Source organism: Sus scrofa, chromosome 1, assembly GCF_000003025.6.
Source record: "Sus scrofa isolate TJ Tabasco breed Duroc chromosome 1, Sscrofa11.1, whole genome shotgun sequence".
In the NCBI taxonomy this organism is placed as follows: domain Eukaryota; kingdom Metazoa; phylum Chordata; class Mammalia; order Artiodactyla; family Suidae; genus Sus; species Sus scrofa.
In genome coordinates, this window is record NC_010443.5 from 199,024,195 (window position 1) to 199,049,715 (window position 25,521).

Sequence of the window (25,521 nt, forward strand, 5' to 3'; positions counted from 1 at the left end):
TTAAAAATCAATAAGGATATAATGTAGGTTATGAAGCTCAGATGTGTCCTCAGAAAAAGGGTTGATGAGGCTTGGGAAGTTCTTTTGAGAATTGACAGGGGAAGGAATCATTGAAAATTGAGAAAATTTGAGAGACACTCTGTTAGTTAAAAGTTTCATTGCTGTATAGGTGATGGCTTTGGAAATAAAGCAGTGGGTTTGAGAGGAGAACTGGTTGAACTTGGAGCTCGAATTCATGTGTCTCATGGTCTCTCTGGACCTTAAGTGATACTTAGGATAAGATTTAGGGTGAGGTAAGAGTTTCTGGAAGCTTCCTGAATTTTATTTATGAATGATCTCCCCCATTTTCTACATATGTAGGGCAGAAATTTTTATGTGGTGTGAAAGTTAAACGTCATTGATTTTAAGTAGAGCATGTAGTCTTATTTCAAATGCCTGTTTTCAAGGGCCAGTTGAAAACTGATGAATTTTCTCCTCCCTACTCTCAACCGGAAATAGTCTAGATATATTATGGATATGATATGGAATTTGTGGTTTCATATTTCCTATTTCTCTTTTACTGCATGGTACCATCTTTAAGATCTTGTATGAGACCTTGGCATGATGCCTTACTGGGGCCAAAAGCCTGTTGGAATAATAATTGTGTGGCAGAGCAGCGTTTTAGAGTAGAAGGTTTTGCCATACCTATTGTATAATGTTCTTCAGTAACTTCTCTCTTCAGCCACCATGTAGAAAGAGGAAAATTGAGTGGAGAGGACATTCTAAGTTGTTGTAACAGTGAGAAAAACAAGGAAATAGGAAAAGTTGAGAGTATTCATAGAATGGCTACTAGTCATTTTGACCTTGTGCAGGGTTTTGTCTGAGAGGTTGGAAGAAAACATTAGGGTGGGTAAGTTATAAAGTTGAAAAGGCCCTTAAATGCATGCCTGTGTGTATGCAGTTGATGGTATTTGAGTAGGTGAAAGAGTAAGTTGTTGTTCTTGGGAGGTTGAAGCCAGTTTGAGATGAAATGTAAGTGATGGGGGTGGGGGGTGGTAGCAAGAAGCAATGTATGTGATGATAAAGGCTTGCCCTTGTGTCCTGAGAAATGGAATATGGGAGGTTGGTTGTACCAATTTACATTCCCATGACAGTGAAGGAGGGTTCCCTTTTCTCCACACCCTCTCTAGCATTTGTTATTTATAGACTTGTTAAAGATGGCTATTCTGTGAAGTGAAACTAGGTTAGGGGGCAATGGGCTGGGTGGGGAGTCTGGAGTTTGTAGTAGGTGCAAACTATTTAGAATGGATAAGCAATGAGGTCCTATCGTATAGCACAGGGAACTATACCCTAGTCTCTTGGGATAGAACATGATGGAAGATAGTCTGAGAAAAAGAGTGTATATGTATGTATGACTGGGTCAGTATGCCGTATAGCCGAAATTGGCACAAAACTGTAAATCAGCTATTCAGTAGATGGAAGAGTGGATGTTAGTGGTAGTGAGGGGAAAATTAATGGTTGTGAATTCAAATGTAGGGAGGTGTGATTTAGTGGGTAATTACTCAAGGTTCAAATACCAGGAGTCTGTGAAGGTTGGGTGGCAGCATTAAGAAGAAAAAGATAATCAAGAGAGAGAATTAGTTTAGGGGTTGTATCAGTCTCCTCAGGCTGCCATAACAGAATACCGCATCCTGGGTTGTTTAGTAAACTAAAGAAATGTATTTCCTCCAGTTCTGGAGGCCAGAATTCCAAGATCCAGGTGATGGCAGAGTTGGTTTTTGGTAAGGCCTTGCTTCTAACCTTGTAAGAGGGCCACCTTCTCACTGTATCCTCACTGGAGTTAACACGCTTATACTTCTGATGAATCCGCCTTCTCTTATAGGGCACCAGTCCTGTTAGATTGCAACCCACTCTTATGACAGCATTAACCCTAATTACCTGCTTAAAGACTCCGTTTCTTCATGTACAGTCACACTGGGGGTTAGGACTTCAATGTATGAATTTCAGGAGAGACCTTCAGACCATGACAGAAGTAGAGGTATTTAATTCCTCCAGGGATAAGGAGAAATTTATCTCTTTCCTCTGCATTTCTGATCTGTGGTTTTCATTTTTCTGATGCAGAAGAGAAGTGCTTTCTGATCTTTACCACTGGTCAAAGGCTTCTTTTCTTGTTCCCACCCAGGGAATTGGGCATTTTCCACGTGGAGAGTTCCTCCCTCTTTCACGTTGTACATCAGTTTCTGACCAATTCTACCCTTTAAAGTTAGATTTTAACATTTGATGTGCAGTCGATGTCTTATCTCTATAATTTTATAGTCTGACCAAGGCACGGTGCTTATGCTTTGAAAGCTACTTAAACAGAACATGTACTTAAAAGACATTGTGCTTTTGCCACTGGTGTAAAGAGAGTCTTGGCAGTGTTTTACCTGAAATGTCTCTTGAAGTGTCTGTGCAACTCTAAGACCCCCTTTACTTGGAGAACATCAAGAGGTCAAGTGTTTATCATGGAACTCATGATATTTATGTTAGAAATGCTAAGAGATATGAGGTTTGGGGTATCTTCTGCTTGTCTTCCTTTGTGTCCTTACCCAGAGCACACATCTGCAAATCACATCTTCATAGTGAGGGCCCTGGTTTTCAAGTTTAAAAAGAAAGTTAACATTGGAACCCTAATATAGAAGCTTAAAAAAAAAAAAATTGAAGCTCTGGGGATAAAGGGCTAACACTAATTATATTACTGGCTAGTTAGTTTGCAATTATAGGCCCCGTCCTAGCTTAACTGTTGCTTTCCTGCCTCTTTAGGGTAACTCTGAGAGATCTCAACCTTGGTGAAAGCAGCAGGATTTCTAGTTTTCTTCTGGCTGAGGTTTATAGGTGTTTGTGAGATTGAGTTGTGAGAATAGGATGAAGCCTGATATGGAAATTATCCCATTTCCTTCTGTTAGGTTTTTAGTTTGGCCTCATTTTGTTTGAAAGTAAACTCCCAGGGCAACTGATATGCCTGCAATTAATCCTAAGAAGAAAATCCATTCCAAAGCCAAAAATGTATTTTTTGCTTTACCTGTGCAGGCGCAGAAGGGGAAATGTCTGTCTCTGCAAATGTGGACTCAAATGGTTTGGTGAAAATATCAACTATCCTTTCATCAAAAGCAGGCATTTCAGTCTATTTTTGTGCCCCTTCTCTCTCTCCTACCCTTTTCACCAAAAATCTTTCTCAGTTTCAGGATTCCCTCTCTGATCTCTCCCTGGAATTCATTATAACTGTTAGATCTATTTTGTTTCCAGTACAAAACAGGAGAACAGCAGTAGGACACTTTACTTCTTTTAGAATGGTTTTCTAGCCAAAGAATGATTTAGTAGAAAATTTCTCACTTGCTAAAAGGCTTTTGTCCCTTCTTCCAACAACCACCATTTTATGTGTATCTTTAAGAGTTACCCAAGCATTATAGTGTTTCTCTGTGAAAACTGGCTTTAGGAATTGGAAATTAGTGCAATTATTTACTTATTTATTTATTTTTGCTTTTTAGGGCCACATGTGAGACGTATGGAAGTTCCCAGGCTAGGGGTCGAAGCAGCTGCTGGTTGATGCCACAGCAATGCAGGATCTGAGCCTAGTCTTCAGCCTACACTACAGCTCACAGCAATGCTGGTTTCTTAATCCACTGAGAGAGGCGAGGGATCAAACTTGCATCCTCACGGATTCTAGTCAGGTTCATTACTGCTGAGCCACATAGGAACTCCCTTATTTCACTCTAGAAATATGGGTTCCTTTGAGTTGCCCTATATCCATATAGTCAAGAGAGGGTTAAAAGAACACAGCTCTTAAAAACACCTTTAAATATCTTTTTTTCTAATTTGTTAAGCTATGCTTAGTAAAGACTTGAACAGTAGAAAGTTTTACTCTTTTTATATCTATACCCTATTTTTTTCCTCATGTTGCCTCCCCTCCCCTCTTTTTAAGGATATTTATTTTCTTGGAGAAGGAACCCAAATTCCTTTCTAGTAACCAACTCATCATAATGATTGGACATGATAGTTTGTATAATAAAACAAATTAGTAAGGAAGCAATTTCTTGCCATTCATAGTGTGGGTTTAAAGATTATGTAGCTAAAGGATTACCCACTAAGTGTGTGGGAGATTATCTTAGGACAAAGTGTGGTATATGAAAATAAAAGTAAATTGGGAAATCTTGCAGATTACCAAGCTTTATTTATATAAATTGTACAGGTTATTTTGACAAATAATTAAAAGTTTGACCAATCCTGTTGCTAGAGTTGTTTCCTAAATAATACCTGTCCCTAAGAATTCAGTTGAGGGCACAGAGTATATTTTAATAGATAATTTTTGTATATAAATTATCATAAAGTTAGTATATCACTTAAAATATCAGTTCACTAACCATCTGTAAAATGACCATCACTTGTAGGGGGGTACATTCTACCTTACCTTTTAGGAAGAATTACCATTTTTTTTTTTTTTTTTTTTTTTTTCCTCTGCTATTTCTTGGGCCGCTCCCGCAGCATAAGGAGGTTCCCAGGCTAGGGGTCCAATCGGAGCTGTAGCTGCCAGCCTACGCCAGAGCCACAGCAACGCGGGATCTGAGCCGCGTCTGCAACCTACACCACAACTCACGGCAACGCCCGATCCCTAACCCACTGAGCAAGGGCAGGGGCCGAACCCGCAACCTCATGGTTCCTAGTCGGATTCGTTAACCACTGCCCCACGACGGGAACTCCCAAAATCTCGTTTCTTTTTTTTTTTTTTTTTTTTGTCTTTTTGCCTTTTCTAGGGCTGCTCCCACAGCATGTGGAGATTCCCAGGCTAGGGGTTGAATCGGAGCTGTAGCCACCGGCCTATGCCATAGCCACAGCAACGCGGGATCCGAACTGCGTCTGCGACCTACTCCACAGCTCATGGCAATGCCGGATCCTTAACCCACTGAACAAGGCCAGGGATCGAACCCACAACCTCATGGTTCCTAGTCGGATTCGTTAACCACTGAGCCACGACGGGAACTCCAGAATTACCATTTTTTAAACGACTTCATCTCAGCTCTTTGGGTACTGACCTAGAGCGATACAGAAATTAAATAGGCAGGCCAAGCTTCTGTTTTACATTACTGAGTCTTTAAAACTATTAAGGCCGTTCAAGATTCACTGGTAGGAAGGAAGAAAATTGGGATACTATTTTCTTATACTTTTAGAATACAGATGCTCTATTTTATTTGGGTTGTCTTCTCATTTATTCTTTCCACGAAGTGGACAAGATGACGTAATTATTTTCTCCATGCTCTAAATGAAGGAATTGAAGCTTAGAATGGTGAATGCTAGAAAGGATCACTGCAGAGCTCATGGTTATAACCACTACATACCTCTGATTGCTCAGCAAGCTTTGCTCATTATCTGTCCCTTCCTATATTTTGTAAGTCTGCTCATTCGCTTCAGACTAGTCAACAGTTATTTCTTATCTTCCTAACACTCATAGCCCTTTTGTCACATTAGTTATAAAAATCATTTTGTGCCCCCTTTCTTACAAGAATCTTCTAAGTACAATTTCCTGGCCTGTACCTTGCTTATGCTGTCAGCAAAAAGATGCCAGTTGACTTTCTCTGCCTTTTTATTCACTGCTCTGGTGAGACTCTCCCTGGATGTCATCTCTGGCCTGGCTCTGCCTCTGCAACTTCACTGACTCTCACAGTGCTCTTTTCTCCCCAAAGCTAGGTGCTTTTCCCTTCTCTGATTATTTGATTCTTGTATGTCCCAGCTGAGATTCCGCTTGTTTTATGAAGGTCTTTGCAGCTTCTCTCAACCTTGGCTGCACATGAGAATCAAATGAGGTGCTTTAAAAAATCCCAGTGTCATGGGCCCTTATGAGAGAGATTCTTATTTAATTGGTCTGGAGTGAAGCCAGGCAATGGTTGTTTGAACTGCTTTACTGAAGTGGTGCAAAGAGCATGTGCTTTACAGTCTGATAGACCTGGATTTGCAAGTTTTGTAGTTCAGGGCAAGTTAATCTTTTCTAAGCCCATTTCCTCATCTGAAAAATAGGGATAAAATGACCCATTTCCTTAGGTTGTTAGGATTGCATGGGGATAGTGCTCTTGAAAAGGGTTTGGCACACTGCCTGACACACCCTAAATTAAATGAATAATGGCCGATGTTTTTCTTAGCCTATCCAACAGTGTTGTCTTCCTTTTCCAAATGCCCAATTTCTTTATCACATTTGCCATTTATGGATTGCCTTTCCTGTGTTTGAATATGTCTTTCCCGTTAAAATTTGTTTACAGTTCCAAAGTTCTCAGTAATGTCTTATTCCATTGTGTACTTAAGTAAAAGGGTACCTTTACTTCTTAAAATATATTGGACATGAAAGCTCCCAAAGAAAATAGATATATAGCATCAGAATTTTTCAAATAGAGAAGTAAACTGGGTCATGTGGTTGTCATTTAAAAATTTCAGTGGCTTAAGTTTTTAAAAGCCTTTCTTTTTTCTTTTTTTTTTTTTCACTTTTGCCACTAAAGACTGTTACTGAATCCACTGCAGATTTCCAGCTAATATACTTTTTGAACATTTATGCCTTTATTTTTTGTCCCAGTAGTTGCTAGTCCCATCTTTACCTGAAGTTTTAATTTTTTTTTCCCCCTAAGCTTTTTACAGCTTCAGGGTGACTTTCTGAGTGATATATTCTATCTCCAGTGATAAAGGGCAGATCAACACCAGTTGAAAGGGATAACTGTCTCTCTATTTTTGAAAGATGGGTTTTTCTGAACCACCTTTTTTTTTTTTTTTTTTTTTTTTTTTGAGAGTCAGAGACTCTTCCTCAACTGCCATTGTTATTCTTCTGATATGTCAGTAATCACCTTTGGGTTGACACCGTTTCAGTAGCTCAGGGTCCATGTATATTTCTAAATCATTCATGTCTTATAAATTTCAGTATGAAATAAGCATCCATCCAGGTTCCTTGCTTAGAACAGTCTGAGCTATTTAGTTTGCCTCGATGTAAATTGTATCTTTAATGCTTACATTACTTTGATAAAATTAGGTATCAAGGTTTTAACTTTCTTAAAGTTCACCTTGACTTTCCTTGTGTATAATGGAAAAGTGTTTTTAAACTACTACTGCTCTGTGTTACTTTTTTATTAACAGCACCTGATGTGGGCTTTTATGGCAGTTCTGAAAGGTGACTTTTCTTCAGTAATAGAGATAAATGCTCTGGTACAGACAAAAATGTTTCTGATGTCCTTGAAAGATGTCAAAATCTCTCAAGTTCAGTAAGCTTGAGACAGTGTCCAAAATAGAGCGAAGCATCACTAAAGACCAGCCATGCTGTTCTTACACCGCATCAGTCTGTGTTTTTGGGAGAATACCTCTTCAGGGTGACCTTCAGGGCCCAAAGGTATAAAATTCTTACTTAGGTCACTGTTTTTTTCTTTGAGACTGTTAATTAAAGTAAAAAGGTTGAGAGAAACCTCCTTCAAGTGGGACCTAGTATCTTACCAGTTCTATGCAGAATCCCTTAAACTCTTTTCCCCGTTTCCTCTCTCTACTTTTAACCTACAGTTCTACTCAGGCTGAACTTGGTTGTACGCTTTAGAAATGCCTGTTTGCAGGTTGACTTGAACCTTGAACAGCTGTTAATTGGCAGAATAGGTTCAGGTTTCTGTGTTTGGACTGAAGGTGTTTGTGGTGGAAGTTTTGGGTTGATCAGACATGAGACAGTGAGGGGTGAGCTATAGTGGCTCCTACTTGAAGAGCATTTCCTGCCTGTGTTATTTTTGTTGATCTTTAAAGTATAATGTAAGAATAAAAAAATATGTGATTAGAAATTAGTGCTTCTTTTTGACTATATTTGACTAAGGAAAGCTGTAATAACTTAAAAGATTTATAAGTCCTTTTTTGTCCGGGAGGACACAGAATTAAATTGATTAAAATTCTTAGTTTATAATATACTTTGGTTTCTGCATGCACCCTCCTATTTTGCTGCTGAATAATACTCAGTTGTGTGAATGTATGACCATTTATTTATCCTCTGTTTATTTTCATGAGCACTGGAGTTGTTTTCCCTTTTTTGCTTTAAGGAACAGTGCTGCTATGAACTTTCCTCATAGTGGCTCCCCACATTCTCCCTACTCTTTGTAACAGTTGTCCCTCAATGTTTGTATTTCTCAGGTGAGTATAAGAAAAAAATAAGTATATTAGGGGGAGGGGACTGATAAATTTGCCAACTTTTTTTTTTTTTTTGCAAGGAATGGCATTGAAAAAATCTGACAGAATCTCTATTATCACCATTTCTTGGATGCTTAGATACCTCAAAAGTAGGATGCACATAAAGTCAGAGGAAAAAATGAATACATTTCACTTCACATTTCTCATTTTGTTTTGACCAGGGAAGATTATTCCACAATGTCTAGTGAAGTGCTTGGCATTTATATGTTTCCTTATTTCCCCTACAGATATTAAGCATCCTTTGTACATTACTAGTTTGCCAAGCTCTGATTTCCCAAATGAATTTTCTGATTAAAAAACTAATGGGCAGCTCTCCACCTGGCTGCCGCTGTGCTGCCATCATGGGCACAGGTCGTGTGCAGTCCATCAAGCTTGCCAGGATCAACAAGATTCTGGGCAGGACTGGTTCACAGGAACAGTGCATACAGATTTGAGTAGAATTCGTGGACATGAGCCGCTCCATCATCCGAAACATGAAAGGCCCTGTTCATGAGAGTAACATGCTCACCTTTTTGGAGTAAGAGCGAGAGGCTCAGAGGCTGCGCTGAACTTGTGTGTGACTGGGTCCTGGATGTCTGGAAAGACCACTTGGCCCTTGAGGGTGAGAATGATGTACTGTTAATAAAGCACTTACATTGCATGTAAAAACAACCCCCAAAAAACCAAAACCAAAACAAAACAAAAAAAACAGCAACAACAAAGCAACAAACAAATAGGCAGTGCATAGTAATGAGAGTTAACAGGCTAGTGCCCTTGCCTAGTTCAAGGACTCTGAGCCAATCTTTGGACTTTATTTCCTTCATTTAAAAAAAAAAAAAAAAAAAAAAAAAGGAGTGATTGAGCTGGTTGGTCTCCTTAGATTCTTGAGGTTCCATACTGGTAAGATTCTGCTTACTGAGCTTCCACATTCTGCAGGGGACTGCTTCCCTAGGATGAGATTTCCTCAAGGCACAGGTTGTATCTTCTTTGCAATTGTCTCCTGTTCCTCCCCACCCAACACCCAGCTTGGCACCATCCCTTCCCTCCAAAAAGACAAGTGTTACATATATTGAAACATGTTCCTTATCTTTAGGTCTCAGTTTAAATGTCACTGCTCTAGGGAGGTCTTTCCTGATCACCCTCCCCACTTTATTCACACAGATGTTTTGTTTCTTTTTTTTTCATGGCGTGGGTTACAGTTTTAAATGATAGTTTTGTCCTTTTCCTTGTTTAATGTCTCTCACATTTAAGTTCCCTGAGTGCCTGTCTTGTGGACTCTCAATGTAGGCATTTAGTAAATGGCTGAATCCAAGGTCTCATCACCTGTGTGAACACATGACAATGGATAGCCTAGTGCATATGTCCTTTCTGTTTTCTGAACCTTTCTGATTTCCCCCCCTTTGTCATTGAGATATAATCCCTTCTCTCACGTGTACCAGATTGTGTCTTATGTTATGGTTCTGCATGTGTTCCCTTTTTGCTAGACACTAAGTGGAACACCTTGCTTACGTCATGTAGAGTACCCAGCACAGGGTCCTGCATGTTACAAGGATTTGCATATTAGAATGAATGTGAATATCTGTGTCCTTCAAATGTGTTTATTTGAGGCACATCTATTTTTTTCTGTGTCCTTTTAGTTGTGACTCAAGCCTTATTTGAAAGCTCCATCTCATAGGATCCCTGATGCCTCTTCTTCCATAATGGCTTTCCTTGTTTATCAGCTGGGGCATGGCCACTTGTAGTTGTCCAGAATAGTACAGGTTTGTCATGCTATCTGCTGTTATGTGTGTTTCTTCAGTTTAACTTCTTTGGTTTTGCTTGGAGTCACTCTATTTAAGTGGCTCCTGCGTTTTAAGATGAGATTTAAAATTTAAAAAAAAAAATCTTTAAGTAAAAAAATTTTTTTGGCTGTTCCTGCGGCATGCAGAAGTCTCTGGGCCAAGGATTGAAACTGTGCCACAGCAGTGACAACACTATCCTTACTCCACTGAGCCACCAGGGAACTCCTCAGCTGAGATCTTGCTGTCATCCATCATCCTTGGTCCTCTAAGCAGTTATTTTACGTTATTTTGGTTATTTTCATTTGAGCAGTAAAGGTTAACAGATGAGGTAAGGATAGTTCTGCCCAGTGTGCCCTCTGGGTGTGGGATGCCTCCATCCACAAGAGATTAGCGATTGGGCTACCTTTCCTAAGTATTGGAATACATTTCCAGGTATTTCTTGCCCTTTGCAGGTATGAGTTTGTTGGATGCAAGCCCGATATGTACCTGCTAGTATCTTGGGCTATTTCGGGACTCATCTGAGCTCTCAAGTGGGAAACGGGATGAGGGCTTGTTGAGAAGCTGCAAGGGAAGAAAAGAGCTGGTAAGGCATGTACAAGAAGTATCAAAGCAATTTGGCCTCTTTCCTGCCTGTCTTCCCATGCCACCCGCTCCTGTTCCCTTCAGTGCTCTGGGGTTTTCATCTTTTGTTTGTTTTGGTTTTTTTAGGGCCATAGTTATGGCATGGAAGTTTCCAGGCTAGGGGTCAAATCAGAGCTGCAGCTATTGGCTTGCACCATAGCCCAGAACCGAGCCTCATCTATGGCCTACACTGCAGCTCACGGCAGTGCTGGGTCCTTAACCCTGTGAATGAGGCCAGGGATTGAATGTGCATCCTGATGGATACTAGTTGGGTCTATTACCTCTGAGCCACAATAAGAACTCTGGTTTTCATCTTTAGTTATGCTTTAGGCTTGTGTGTAGACTCTCTTTGGTAGGTAGGCTTATATGTTTCTTTATTTATTCAGGTAGGATTGCTTCTTCAGTAGACTTTACCAGAAGGTATTTGGCTGTATAAAGTGATTTTCTTGTGTAGTATGCTACATACCCTTCATCTTTAGGCTTATTTTAGTTGATAATTCTAGCTCTCTAAAATGGCCTAATCTCTTCTGTTTTCAAGAATACAAACATTTAACATTAATTATAGGTAACTGTCAATTTGTTGGCTATGCTAAGACCCTGTGTTAAGCATTATGCTAGGCTTTGAGCAGATGCCGATGGTGTACTTTAATTATCACAGGATATCTCTGGTGCATGGTTCCTAAATTGGCATCTGAACATCAGCTTTGACTATTTAACAAGAAATTGTTTTGACTTGAAATCTGATTAAACGTTTTTTATGTTAAACTTTACTTAATTTGTCTATTCTGTCTGCTGTGATAGTTTAAATATTTGGTACTTGGAACTTAGTGTATGTGAGTTCTTGGTCTGATTGCAGGTAAATTTAAGGAGGAACCTGGCCTTATTTATTTATTTTTGGACAGAGTGAAGAAAGCATAGCCTGGTCCATATGCAGGACATTGGTGTGTATATCTTTGTTAACTTGAATTTCTTGAGTTACAATAACAGCTTGACCTTAGCACAAATTAGAAATGTGCTGTTAGAAGAGAAAACAGGAGAGAAGAAAGCAACTCTCTAGAAGTTTAGTGTCTTAAGAGCAATAGTCTGCTTTGCATAATATCTTAAAATTTTGTAAGGTATTTTATTCATTAACTTCTTATGAAAACCCTGCTATTTAGGCAGAGGAAAAAAAAAATCTAAGGTTTTTTTTTTAAGGCAGGGAAGTTACTAGGTTAAAAATTTGTCATTGGTCAGAAACTACCAAGAAATACAATTAGGACGTTGCAGCAGGTTTTACTGTTGTTTTCCAGTGTTTCCATATCCTCATTAGTTGTCAGATTTGAACCTAGAAATGAGTTAATTGCCCGCCAAGGTCAATTCCCAGCCTAACTTTGATGGCAAAAGCTTAAACTCCAAATTTCCCCTGAATGCTATACAGAACTGAGATGTGTCTTTTCTTTACCTTGACTTACCTGGCCATCCTTTACCTATTCTGAAGAACTGAACTGAAGCTTTTAAAACAAAGGGATGCAATTTTTTTCTTGCTCAGTGTTACACTGATAATTTTGATTTGAGTGCAGATTGATCCAATATGTCCATTTCTGTAATCTTGGCCCTTAAGAATATAATAAGAATCTTGGTGTGGGCCAGCATGGCTAATGTGAGATAAGAGGTGTGTATCTTACCTGAAAAATCATGTATTCTTTTTTTTTTTGTCTTTTCTAGGGCCACACCTGCAGCACATGGAAGTTCTCAGGCCAGGAGTCTCATTGGAGCTGTAGCTGCTGGCCTACGCCAGAGTCACAGTAACTTGAGATCCGAGCCGTGTCTGCGACCTACACCATAGCTCACAGCAATGCCAGATCCTTAACCCACTGAACAAGGCCAGGGATGGAACCTGCAACCTCATGGTTCCTAGTAGTATTCGTTAACCACTGCGCCATGATGGGAACTCCAAATCATGTATTCTAGAGTTTAACTTTTATAAGGTCATACATAGTAAGTTGACCAAAATAGTAAATTGATTACACAGAGACCCATAAGGAGTCAGTACTTAAAAACTTTTGTCAAATTGGAGGTATTTAGTTTTCCCAAGTTTATTAAGCTGAAAGCATACATTAAAGATTAACAATCAGAGGAGAAGGTAATACTAGTCAGGGTTTAAATGTGAGAATTGAAGATTTTGTTTAATAAGTTCTTATTGTTTGACTACTTTCTTGTTTTGGAATCTCATACTGGATTAGTAAATAAATGTAAAATATTTAATGCCAGATGTTGGTCTGTTTCCATTTCATGTTTTATAATACAACCCTGGAAGAAGAGAAAATTGACCCGGGTTACATTTTGGTTAAGTGGATGGGTAGTATACTCTGATACTCTGAACGTTTAAGAACTCATGCCTCTACTTTATTATAGAGAGTGGATTGGAAGTTCATGAGGAATTTTTTTTTTTTTTTTTTAAGGAAAATTACTGTGGATTTTTTTGGGGAAAAAATCAATAGCATTAAAGTAATACTCTGCAACCTTAAAGATTGGCAGTTGATAGAGCATAATTTAATGTGCCCTATAAACCCCTCAATTTTTTAGTTCCTCTGGCTTTTTATTTTTAGCTGTGGCTTTTAGTTAAGGAGAAGAAGTGAAAGTACAGTTTTCTCTTAGTCTGAAATTACTAAAACTTTTAATGCTGAGAGAGTTCTCAGTTCAGGAGATTCTTGTGGGGAGGGTGAGGAAGACCATTATTAGGCATTGGGTGGTGTAACCCATTGCCCTTTTTCAGGCCTTTTTTTTTTTTTTTTTTTTTTTTTTTTGTCTTTTTGCTATTTCTTTGGGCCGCTCCCACGGCATATGGAGGTTCCCGGGCCTAGGGGTCGAATCGGAGCTGTAGTCACCAGCCTATGCCAGAGCCACAGCAACGCAGGATCCAAGTCGCGTCTGCAACCTACAGCACAGCTCACAGCAACGCCGGATCGTTAACCCACTGAGCAAGAGCAGGGACCGAACCCGAAACCTCATGGTTCCTAGACGGATTTGTTAACTACTGCGCCACGACGGGAACTCCCAGACCTTTATTTTTAGAGAATTCTTTACTTCTAGGGAATTAGAAAGAATGGTAAGTCAATTACTTTAGGATTTTAACCAAATTGTAATTGCTCTGATATTGCCAAATGGACTAGGGACAGTTTTTCAGTTCTTTGAAAATTTATAGAGGAAACAAAATAGCAGTTTTGGGGCCATGGAAGAATGCATTCAGTCTACCCCCTTGTGGTTCATTCCACCAGGCACCTCCCAACTGGGGCATTCACCCCACTGAGAAAACAGCCAGTCTTCAGGCAGGGTTTTCTGCAGGCCAAGGGATCGCCTTTGTCCCCACTGCCTGCCCACTCTGCAGGTTTGAAACAGGTTTTCCCCGGAATCTATTTGGGTAAACTGAAGGCAGCAGAGAAAGTGTGAAGACAGACCTCTTTACACTTTTGTTCTGTCCCTACTTACCCTCTGTTCTACCTCCAAAATGTAATTCGTGGTATGTCATGAGACAGTGTTTAGAGAAGATGACTTTGAAATGTTTTTATATTTTATACATTTATATATTCAAGGGCTGCTGGTATAATGCAAGGTAATTTTTATCTTTTTGTGTGTGGATCATCACCCCTGCCCCCCACCCCACCAGCCCCGAATCCTGGGGACAAAGCACTTAATATGCCCTTCCCCTTCTTTCTGGTATCAAAATACTTAGGTTCAGATTAACTTTCTCCTCAACCTTTGGAAGGGACAGTATATACCTAATTCTGCATGGACAAGATGGCTTTTAGTTAATCCCAATCGAGGGTAGCATATAACATGCCAAAATAGATCTGCTTTTAGGAGTTCTTTGAATGTATATGGCAGCCATACTAGGATGGAATTGATCCGTTTTTTTCCCCTTTGTTATGCTTATTCCTTGGACTATTTCATAGGTCAAAAATTAAAAATCCTGTTTAGATGAACATGATGTGTTAAAAGTAGTTAAGACTAATTTCACTCCAGCCACCTTTAATGTATCCTTGTGCTTTTTCTCCAGTGATGCTTCATAGCATTTTATGCTAGAGATTCTTATTTATATCACCCCCCCACCCACTTGCCAATATTTTGGTCTTCTGAGCCTCGTTGTCATCATGGTAGAAGAACTGCACCCTTCAGCATGTTTGACCTTCAGGCTCCCGTGTTTTACTTGAGGTCCAGCCCTTGTGGCAACCAGGGCATTCAGGCCGAAGAGAAATGCTGGTACTGGGAGAATGTAGAGAATATGCTCCATTTGAAGGGTGACCTGCTGGCTAGTAGCTCTCTGGGAATGTGGCCTCAGTTGCCAATTCTCTGTTTGTTCTTTAAAGAAAAGCCAGGATTTTTTTTTTATAAATGTGAAATTGTTAAAATTGGTAAAGTTTTAAATGTGGAACACTACTAATTATAAAAAAGACATTAGGTAGACCAAATAACACGTTTGCAGATTAAATCCAGCTTTTGGCATCCAGTTGTGACTGGCTTGGAGGACTTGAGGAAGGGTCATTGCCTGACTACTTGTTTCATCCATCTCTTGGCTTTCCTCCGAGGGGGCATGTGCATGATTGTATGTGGTTACTAATGACTTTTTTGGCACCTTTGCTTACTCATAAGTTTTTGATGTGATCCTTTCACCTCTTTTTAACTTTATGCATAAAGTAAGTGATGTCCATTGCCGTCTTTTATTTTTGGTTTTATTAACTCTGATCTTCTGATGCCATTTATTTGAATGTGTTACTACTTTAATTAAAAAGACGTTTGGAGTTGCTGTCATGGCTCAGTGGTTAATGAATCCTATTAGGAACCATGAGATTGCAGGTTTGATCCCTGGCCTTACTCAGTGGGTTAAGGATCTGGTGTTGCCGTGAGCTGTGGTGTAGGTCACAGATGCGGCTTGGATCCCGAGTTGCTGTGGCTCTGGTGTAGGCCGGCGGCCATAGCTCTGATTGGACTCCTAGCCTGGAACTCTCCATATGCCGCAGGTGTGGCCCTAAAAAGACAAAAAAAAAAAAAAAGACTTTGACCCTCCAGTTTTCTTCCTGCTGGTCAGAGCCACTGTGGGGTGTTTTTCACCATGTCTTTTGGTGTATGGTGCAGTATGCCACAAGGAATGTCAGGAAGTGGTCACCTGGCTGTTGTCATTTCTGTTGGCTATGTTGAGTAGGCCATAGTTACTGTGTAGCCATCCTTAATGGATGGATCAGAGAGCTCATTTGTTTGCATTTTAGTTACTACTTCATATAGGAAGCCAATCATCTTTAGTCCAGCCGGTCAAGATATGGGTCATTTTCTGTTAGAACAGGAAGTTACTTTGGTGAAACACTGCTGTTTCTTGGCCAGTGATGCATAGTAATTGTACTTTCTTGATCTGATGGCAGTGAAATTCACTTTAATGAGTGTTCCAATGCTGTGGAAGTGTTCTCCAGTCTTAATTTACTACTCCTGCTTCTACCTCGATGATTCTCTTCCTCTGTCCTTGCTCATTTTGAAATAGAGAATGAAGAATAGGTATTCTGATTCCTGAACTCAGTTCCAAGGCCTGCTGTCCCCTGATCTTTGTTGTGAATCTTGGGCTATAGCCTGAGATAAGTTGGCTTTAAAAAGCCTGCTGGCTGGAGTGGAGCTAAGGGTATAGAAAATAACTTTTTTGGCCGGGGGGGGGGGGGGAAGGGGGGGAGGCCGTGCCTGTGGCCATAATTCCTTGGCCAGGGATCAAACCTGAACCACAGTAGTGACCTGAGCCACAGCAGTGACATTGCTGATGCTCAACTGCTGAGCCATCAGGGAATTCCTAGAAAATCACATTTTGAAACCATTCTACTTCCCTTATAGTCATGATTCTTAACTAGAGATTGGCAATCAAAATCCAGTCAAGAAACTCTTTAAAATATGTCTGAGAGTGTACTTGAGTAGATCTCCACTCTCTTTACAGAAAAAAATATGGGATTGGAGCCATCACCTCAAGGATGGCTTTGAAAATCTCTCTCTCTTTTTTTTAATTTTAATTTTTTTTGCTTTTTAGGGCCACACCTGTGGCATATGGAAGTTTTCAGGTTAGGGATCGAATCGGATGTACAACTGCCGTAACAATGTGGGATCCAGGCTGCATCTGCAGCCTACACCACAGCTCACGGCAGCACTGGATTCCTGACCCACTGAGCAAGGCCAGGGATAGAACCTGAGTCCTTATGCATACTAGTGGCATTCATTTCTGCTGCTCCACAATGGGAACTCCTTTTTTTTTTTTTTTTTAATTAATTAATTAATTTTTTTTTAAATTCACCGGAGATTGAAGTAGTAAATGCTGGTAAAATTTTCTTTCCTTTTAGGCTGGCCTGAAAGAGATTGCAGTCATAACTGCTCTGTACTATTATATTACTGGTTACGTAGTAGGTACTTGCTGAAAATCTTGTCTCAGCAGTAAAATACTGTGTATTTACTGCCAAATAATTGATGCAGTAAATCTACAGTACTAAAAGAGTTCTTTTTAAAAAAACTTCTATTTAAGCATAGTCTGTATACAATGTTATGTTAATTTCTGCTATACAGCAAAGTGACTCAGTTATACAAATATATTTTTTATATTTTATGGTTTATCACAGGATATTGAATATAGTTCCTTATGCTATACAGTAGGATCTTGTTATTTACCATATACATACTAGTTTGCATGTGTTAATCCCAAAATCCCAATCCTTCCCTACCCTGGACCCCCCTTTAGCAACCAGAAGTCTATTCTCTATGTTTGTGAGTCTATTTATGTTTCATATATATGATGTTTGTCTTTCTCTCTCTGACTTACCTCACTTAGTACGATAATCTCTAGGTCCATCCATGTTGCTACAGATGGCATTATTTCACTCTTTTTTATGGCTGAGAATTATTCCATTATATATGCACCACATCTTCTTAATTCATTTGTCGATGGCCATTTAGGTTGTTTCCATGTTTTGGCTATTGTAAATCGTGCCGCAGTGAAGACTGGGGTGCATGCATCATGTCTTTTCTGGATATATGCCCAGAAGTAGCACTGCTTTATCATAAGGTAGTTCTATATATTTAGATTTTTGAGGAACCTCCATACTGTTTTCCATAGTAGCTGCACCAATTTACATTTCCATCAACAGTGTGGGAGGGTTCCCTTTTCTTTACAGCCTTGCCAGTATTTGTTATTTGTAGACTATGATGGCCATTCTGACCAGTGTGAGGTGGTACCTCATTGTAGTTTTTATTTGCATTCTTCTAATAATTAGTGATGATTAGTATCTTCTGTTCATATTGGCCATTTGTATATTTTCATGAGTATCTTCTTATGTTCTTTTGGCCATTTGTATATCTGGAGGAATGTCTGTTTAGGTCTGCTGCTTATTTTTTGATTGGGTTTTTTTGTTATTGAGTTATTTGAACTATTTGTATATTTTGGAGATTAAGTCTTTGTCCATTGCAAATATTTTCTCCCAGTCCACAGATAGTCTTTGCATTTTTTTTTTTCTCTCTTTTGCCTTTTTAGGGCTGCACGCATGGCATATGGAGGTTCCCAGGCTAGGGGTCTGATCAGAGCTATAGCTGCCGGCCTATGCCAGAGCCACAGCAATGCCAGATCTGAGCTGCGTCTGTGGCCTACACACAGCTCACCACGCTGGATCCTTAACCTACTGAGCGAGGTCAGGGATTGAACCCACAACCTCATGGTTCCTAGTCAGATTCGTTTCCACTGCGCCAAGATGGGAACTCTAGTCTTCGTATTTTTGATGTTTTCCTTTGCTGTGCAAAAGCTTGTAAGTTTGATTAGGTCCTGTTTGTTTATTTTTGCTTTTATTTCTGTTACCTTGGGAGACTGACCTAAGAAAACATTGGTATGATTTATTTCAGAGAATGTTTTGCTTATGTTCTCTTCTAGGAGTTTTATGGTGCCCTATCTTAAACTCAAGACTTCAAGCCAGTTTGAAGTTTTTTTTATGTATGCTTGAGGGTGTGTTCTAACTTCAATGATTTGCATGCTGCTGTCCAGCTTTGCCAACACCATTTGCTGAAGAGACTGCCTTTTTTCCTCATTGTATATTCTTGCCTTCTTTGTTGAAGATTAGTTGTTCATAGGTGTGCGGGTTTATTTCTGGGCCTGAGGGAATTCTTTTAAAGGACTTAATCTTGGTGTTCCTGTTGTGGCGCAGCAGAAACAAATCTGACTAGGAGCCATGAGGTTTCTAGTTCGATCCCTGGCCTCACCCAGTTGGTTAACGATCCTGGCGTTGCCATGACTGTGATGTAGGTCGCAGACGCAGCTCGGATCTGGTGTTGCTGTGGCTATGGTGTAGGCCGGCAGCTATAGCTCTGATTAGACCCCTAACCTGGGAACCTCAATATGCCACAGGTGCGGCCCTGAAAAGGCAAAAAGACAAAAACAAAAAACCCCCCAAATCCCGAAATAAAGGACTTATTCTTTATATTAGAAAAACAGTATAGCAGGAAATGGGCATCAAGAAGCTTCTAGCAGTACTATACTAGGAGAACTTTTCAGCTTGTACTTCTTTGACATTTCAAATTCTCATAACCAGGCAGAAATCTAGATGAATATTTAAATGGGAAATCTGTGTACAATTATCCTGTAGCATTTTAAACATTGGAAAGCAAAATGCTTCATTTCTGCTCAAATATATGTCCAAACTCAGATGTTTAAGTTAGTGGTGGTAGTTTCCATGGCAGCAGTGATTTTGCCCTTTATCTTTTTCTTAGCACAATATTTAGCATAGGTCATCCAGAGAGATTATCATCACTGGCTGTGAGTTTTTTAATACTGCCTTGGGAGTCTTTGATTTCTCTGGGTGCACAGGTGTGTTCCGGAGAAGCTCCATGAGGGGTGAACATGAATCTGTTTTGTGTACCTTTGTTTTGCTAGCATCTAGTCGTGTGTGCCTGTCACATCCAGTCAATCAGGATTGTTTCTTTTTTGGCTGTGGGTGGTTTTATCTGTACTCCAGTTTCCTGAGACCTTGGCTGGGCTGGAGGAGAGGTGTTATTTATTACCTTCCATTGTGGTCTTGGTTTTTTTTCACATTGGTAAAGTTTGCTTTTTTTGAACTGTGATGTGATGACAATGGATCATTCCTGTGTTTCCCTCTCTTCCTTTCCAAGGCTTGCTTTGTTTTAATGAAGGCCTTTAGCTAGGAATTTCTTTAAAAGCTGATTCACCTGACACTTAAGCTTGTAAGAATTAGTAGGTTTATTTGGAAAGAGAGGTGTGTTTATGTTAGTGATACGGCATGACAGCCTACTACTGTAAGTTTACCTTCCTCCCAAGTATACAGAGTTGCAATGGAAGATTTCCTGCTTGGCAGGAATGTAGTCACATGAAAAATCCCATAAATAAATGGAATTTTTTTTTTTTTTTGAAATTGCATTTCATGGCATTGATGCTCTTTTATGCATGGATCCCTGTGCACATTGATGGCTGAAGAGACAAAGGTGAGTGTAGGCTAATAAAAGCACAGAGGAAGAGTATCTGGCTCAACTCAGTGGTTCACAGAGGGCTTCCTGGAGGCGTTGTGCCTCCTTTTCATGTGCTGAGGATATTTCCATTGCCAGGAGAAGAAAGGTAGTGAGACTCTTGTGGGTGGAGAAAAGAGTGTTCGAGTAACAGTGGCAAGCAGCCTGGGCGTGGGCAGAACCACTGGAAGATTGATAGAGCCTCGTGTGTGATGTGGAGTGGTGGGCATGGGTTGCTGGGCATGCCCACCTAGAGGTAGGGAGGAACCAGGTCAAGTCCTGTGATGTTCCTTTGTAGGCAGTGTGGGGTCAGTGATGGCCTGAAAAAGAAATGATTGTGAGATGCTGACTGTTTTTAGGTAGGTCTCTAGCAGTGGAGTAGAGGGTGGATTGGAGAAAGGGACAAGCCAGGAAGGCAGACATGAGGGTAGGAGGCTTCAGATGGAGTCTGAGCACTGGTTACAAATCCCAGTTTCTCTATTTAATAGCTGTATAGACTCTTGAAGTTTTGAACTCCTCATTTGTAAATGGAAGCTAATATACATAGTACATGAGAGGATTAAATGAGATTTTGTATGTAAAATACGTAGTTTCAAGCCTTGTTTGGAATGAGGAATCAATAAATGCTACTTTTCCCTACCCTCTATCAATCATAGGATTCACTAAATTTTACTATAAGAGGCAAGCAGATCATCTGAATCTACTTCCTGTAGCAAAAGATACACAAATCCTTTGGAGAGTTCAGGAGGGTGCTCTGTTTATTTTTATTTTCTTTAAACATGATCTTTTAAAATTTAATTTTTAAAAATTTTTAGGAAGAACATTTAAAAAAATTATAGTTGGTTTTACAGAGTGTTGTGCCAATTTTTGCTTTACAGCAAAGTGTCTGTTATAATATGTATCCCAGGAAATTGGATATAATTCCCTGTGCTATACAGTAGGACCTTGTTATGAAACATAACATTTTTTTAAAAACTTTTTATTTTTATTGAAGTGTAGTTGATTGACGGTGTTGTGTTAGTTTCAGGTGTAGCAGAGTGATTCAATTTGTGTATGTGTGTCTACATACACACTCATTTTCAGTTTTATTTTCCTTTATAGGTTATTACTAAGTATCAACTATAGTTCCCTGTGCTATATAGTAGTAGATCCTTGTTACCTATTTTATATGTAATGTTGTGTATATCCCAAACTTATTTAACATGATCTTAAAACCAGGGTTAGTACAGGCTTAGAAAATGTTTAAATTAAAGTCATTTTGAAAATCATGATAGGAGAAAGCTGGCGAGAGACCATAGACTTGTGTGTGGATGTGTATGATCTATGAATTGTAGAAACTGTAACACCATGCAGTACCTCTTAGGGTGCAAATTATCAAACTGGATTCTAGAGTATAATCTTAGATGAGACTTCTGCATTGTATTGTAAATAATATATATATCTGCATCTACAGAAGAAATTTGTGTCATCTTTGGAGTTCTTAGCAAAAACAGTGAGGAAGCAGTTTCTAATCTTAAATATTAAAAATGCAAGAGGCTAAGCAGCTGATCATGAAAGGACTGAGTTGGGGAGGATGGAATGCATGTGTACTCTTCCTGTGTGCATGTGTGTGTGCGTGTGTGCGTGTGTGCGTGTGTGTGTGTGTGTGTGTGTGTGTGTGGTAAACACTTAAAGTAAGGCAAATTAGGGAGTTCCCATTATGGCTTAGCAGTAAGGAACCCGACTACTATCCATGAAGATGTGGGTTCAATCCCTAGCCTCGCTCAGTGGGTTGAGGGGCTGCTATTGCCACAGGCTGCTGTGTAGGTCTTGGATGAGGCTGGGATCTCTTGTTGCTGTGTCTGTGTAGGCTGGCAGCTGCAGCTCCAATTTGACCTCTAGCCTATAGGAATTTGCATATGCTGAAGGTGTGCCCCCCTCCTTTTTTTTTTTGAAAAAAAGGTAAATTAAAATAGGCTGAAATTCTGATATGAAACATTTAGGTTATTAGCACCCTATGTACTTAAATGTAGCATTTGGAGGTCAGGGGTTGAAAAGTGCAGCATTTGAGGTAAAAATTCTAATCCTCCTTAGTCACCTCTTGTGACCACGTCCTAAATGTAGTTTAACATAGCGTACTTCAGTGGCCCTGCATAGGAGTTGACAGTTATGATTGGGCAGTCTGTATATTGTACTTTCTGTCCACAGTGTTCTTTTCATGCTAAAGCTCCCAACACAACTCTGCAACCTCGTTGTCCCTTTAGACATAAAAACAAAACAAAACTCTGCCTTAACCTAAAAGACAGGCAAATTCTCTAATGCTAACACTTTAAGATACATCTTCCTTTGTGCAGCAATGATAAATAATAGCACTTCAGAATTTGTGAAGCCTTTGACATACTATCTGTCTAAATTATACGTGTATAATTGAAGCTGTTAAAGAAAACAACCCCTTTACCCCCTCTCCTTCTTACAAGAGTAGGAATAAATCAAAGGCTAGATGTATGTTTGTGTTTTTTTTCCTTTTAAAATTGTCCTGGGTTACACATTTGCTCCCTTTTCTACCTCAGCCTGGGGCAGATGGATGTTGCCTCTCTTCAGTCTTTCGAAGTAGGTGTATATATGCATAAATAAATAAGATATATATATGTGTGTGTGTGTGTGTGCTCATATACATTGTTCATTTATACAATTACGGGACTTGGCCCCCACCCCATTTACTTTAAGAGGTCCTTCAGCATTTATTTAAAATATGCTTTTCATTAACGATAAGACAGTAACTTGCCAAGTGAGAAGTCAGGCAGAAGTTGAAGTGACAGTCACTGGCAGGGAACCCAAGCACCTTGACCCCTTTTCCTATTAGAGAGGCATCCAAGGCCTGGGATTTGATGTGTGTGCCTACCAAAGATGTAATAAGCAGGCAAGTTTTGAGACTAAGAAAGACCTTACCTGATCTGTAGTGTATCACGTTAACTTTCTTCTTCATTTTAAAACATTAACTCATATTCATAGGCAGCACATAAACTAGAAATTTCATTGTGATTCACTCTTTCAGGCCCTCTCCCCCAATTGGAAACACTAGAAGTAAAAATAACACTTTAATTGAATGCCAGTTCTTGCTCCCCTCTTGAAATGTAGGAAATAACCAGAAGCTTAATTATCATATGAAGTTGCAGATGTATGTAGCTTGTTTTTTTCTAGCTGGGATGTAGCTTTTAAAGAAAGCCATCTTTGGGGGAGGAAAAGGAAAGAGAATGGACCAAAGGAAATAAAGTATCTTTCTTAGTGTGAATCTTGTTTTTTAAGGCGCTCCAACTTTCCATGCTAAATAATTCATAGTAGTATTTCTAAATGAAATGTTTCTATCTCTTGGGAGTCTCAGGACTTTAAACATCAACTGGAAAGAAAAATACATTTCATAGGGGATCCACATTTCGGAGAGGAAGGATCTGGTGTTGTGCTGATGGAAGTTTACATTCCCACATCCCTACAGTGGGCAGGGGGAGAGCCCTTTGTTCTACTCTCCCCAGTGCCTTAAGGAACTGTAAGAGATTATATGTCTGAGGGTAGCCTCTCTTAATTTTCAGTTTCTGTGAATTTCAGTCGAAATATTTGTAGCCTCCCAACATGATCAAAGAAATATACCTTGTTCTATTGACATCTCATTTTGTTGACTCTGTTTTGGTATAAGCTACTTGGGGCTAAACACTTAACTATAGTTTTTGGTTTTGTATGTTGTTAAGTCCTGCCAAATGGCAGTTAAGAGTAAAATAACTTTAGTGGCCAGATGGAATATTATGACCCTTTATAACACTTGTGAGTTAAAAAACAGTATTTGTGACTGAAAACCTTCCTTGTCTTTTATATCCCCTTTAAGACTAGGCATGCTTTCTGTTTTGGAGCTCGAATATGACAGTATTTTAGTGTCTGTATTTTCTACAGAGGAGCTATGTTTTTAACCTACCTAATGAAAACACTCAGCTACTGGGATTAATTTGAGGATTTCCAATCAGCCTTTCACAATTTGTACTACCCTGAGGGGGTTCCCTTTAGCTATGACTTTTGTAGAAGAATGTGAAGTTAATCCAATTTCAATGTTGATTACTATGTTAACTGTCTTAATTTAGCAATTCAAATTTATCTGCCTATACCAAATAAGAACTCTGCTACAAAACTGTGGGAGTAGTTGATTTTGTTCTTATTATACTCACACTATTTCAAATAAGGACATGAAAATTAATAATGCCCACATTAGAATGATTCATCACTAGAAGCTAGTTTATTCTAGCCTTTAACCAAGATTGAGTTAACCCCTGGTTTAACCTTGACTCCCTTGCAGGAGTATAAATTGGCCCTGTTGAATATAGATGTTAAAAGTTAATTACCTTTCACAAAAATATAATTTACTTACTTTCTTCTACTTTGTTTTCACCTTTTAGGGGGAACTTTGAGATTTTCTTATTCTGAATTCTGAAAAACTTTTAAGGAGGCTCTCAGGTTACAAATCAATTTCTGACATACTGTACTGTTAGTTGCATCTTTTAAGTTACTCTGATTTTTAAAAATTTTGCATTTGCTGTTACATGAATTGCTTGCTGAATTCTTTCAAGACTCCATATATAAAGTGAATAACTCCTGCTTTAATATTAATAGAGGATTTTCTTATGTTGGGCTTCCTTAAGGAGATTCCCCACCCCCCATAAGACACAACTTCCTGTAGAAGCTAATCCTTTTCTTAGTCATCCTGTATTGTTAGTGCATGGGAAGTAATAAATGAAAATGATTTGGTTTGTTTGAATGTGAGCAGTTAGAATCTAAACCAGTTTCTCAATAATGGATTTAAATAGTTTTCTGATGTAATTAAAGTAGGCATTAGTAATATAGTTTCCACTTCTTTACTGGTACTATCCTGGTTGGAGTTGCTGTCATCCTACATCTTGTTTACTGCAATTGTTTCTTGATTTTCCTTTTTGTTTCCAAAGTTGCTGAGTTCTCCACACAACTATATCCAATTTATTTTCACAGTAGCCAATGTGCTAGCTACTCTTTTGCTCAAAACCTTTCTATGGTTTCCTTTCTTCTTAGTGTGGCTTCTGATGGAATTTAGGACACACTCCCCCAAAATATGGCAGTTTGGTGTATTGGATCTTAAGCTGAAGGAGTTTGAGAAAACAGCAGAAAAAAAGGGTCATTCTGACCTTTTCCCTCTTCTTTCTTCCCTGAAACAAGTAGTAAAGGTCCCCTGTGGAAGGTACCCTCCCTGTACCAGGAGAAAGGAAGACATTCTTACCATCAGTACAGGGATTTGGGGCTGAGAAATAAGTACCAGCAAACCTTGTTAAACAATAACATTTCATTCTGAGTTTACTTCCTTGTCACTACCCCTAGCCCTTTGTATTGTAAGTTCTTTGAAAATTTATTATTTCTTTATCTAAAAGGTATGAAAACTTCCTACTCA

The 25,521-nt window shown here is 39.3% G+C and overlaps 1 protein-coding gene and 1 pseudogene across 25 annotated transcripts in view; both read left to right on the forward strand.

Annotated features, from left to right (window-relative positions):
- Positions 1–25,521, forward strand: part of ELAVL2 (ELAV like RNA binding protein 2) — a 171,746-nt gene that overhangs the window by 60,125 nt on the left and 86,100 nt on the right. The gene's annotated exons all lie outside the window — the stretch shown is intronic.
- Positions 6,791–12,364, forward strand: LOC110255437 (annotated as a pseudogene).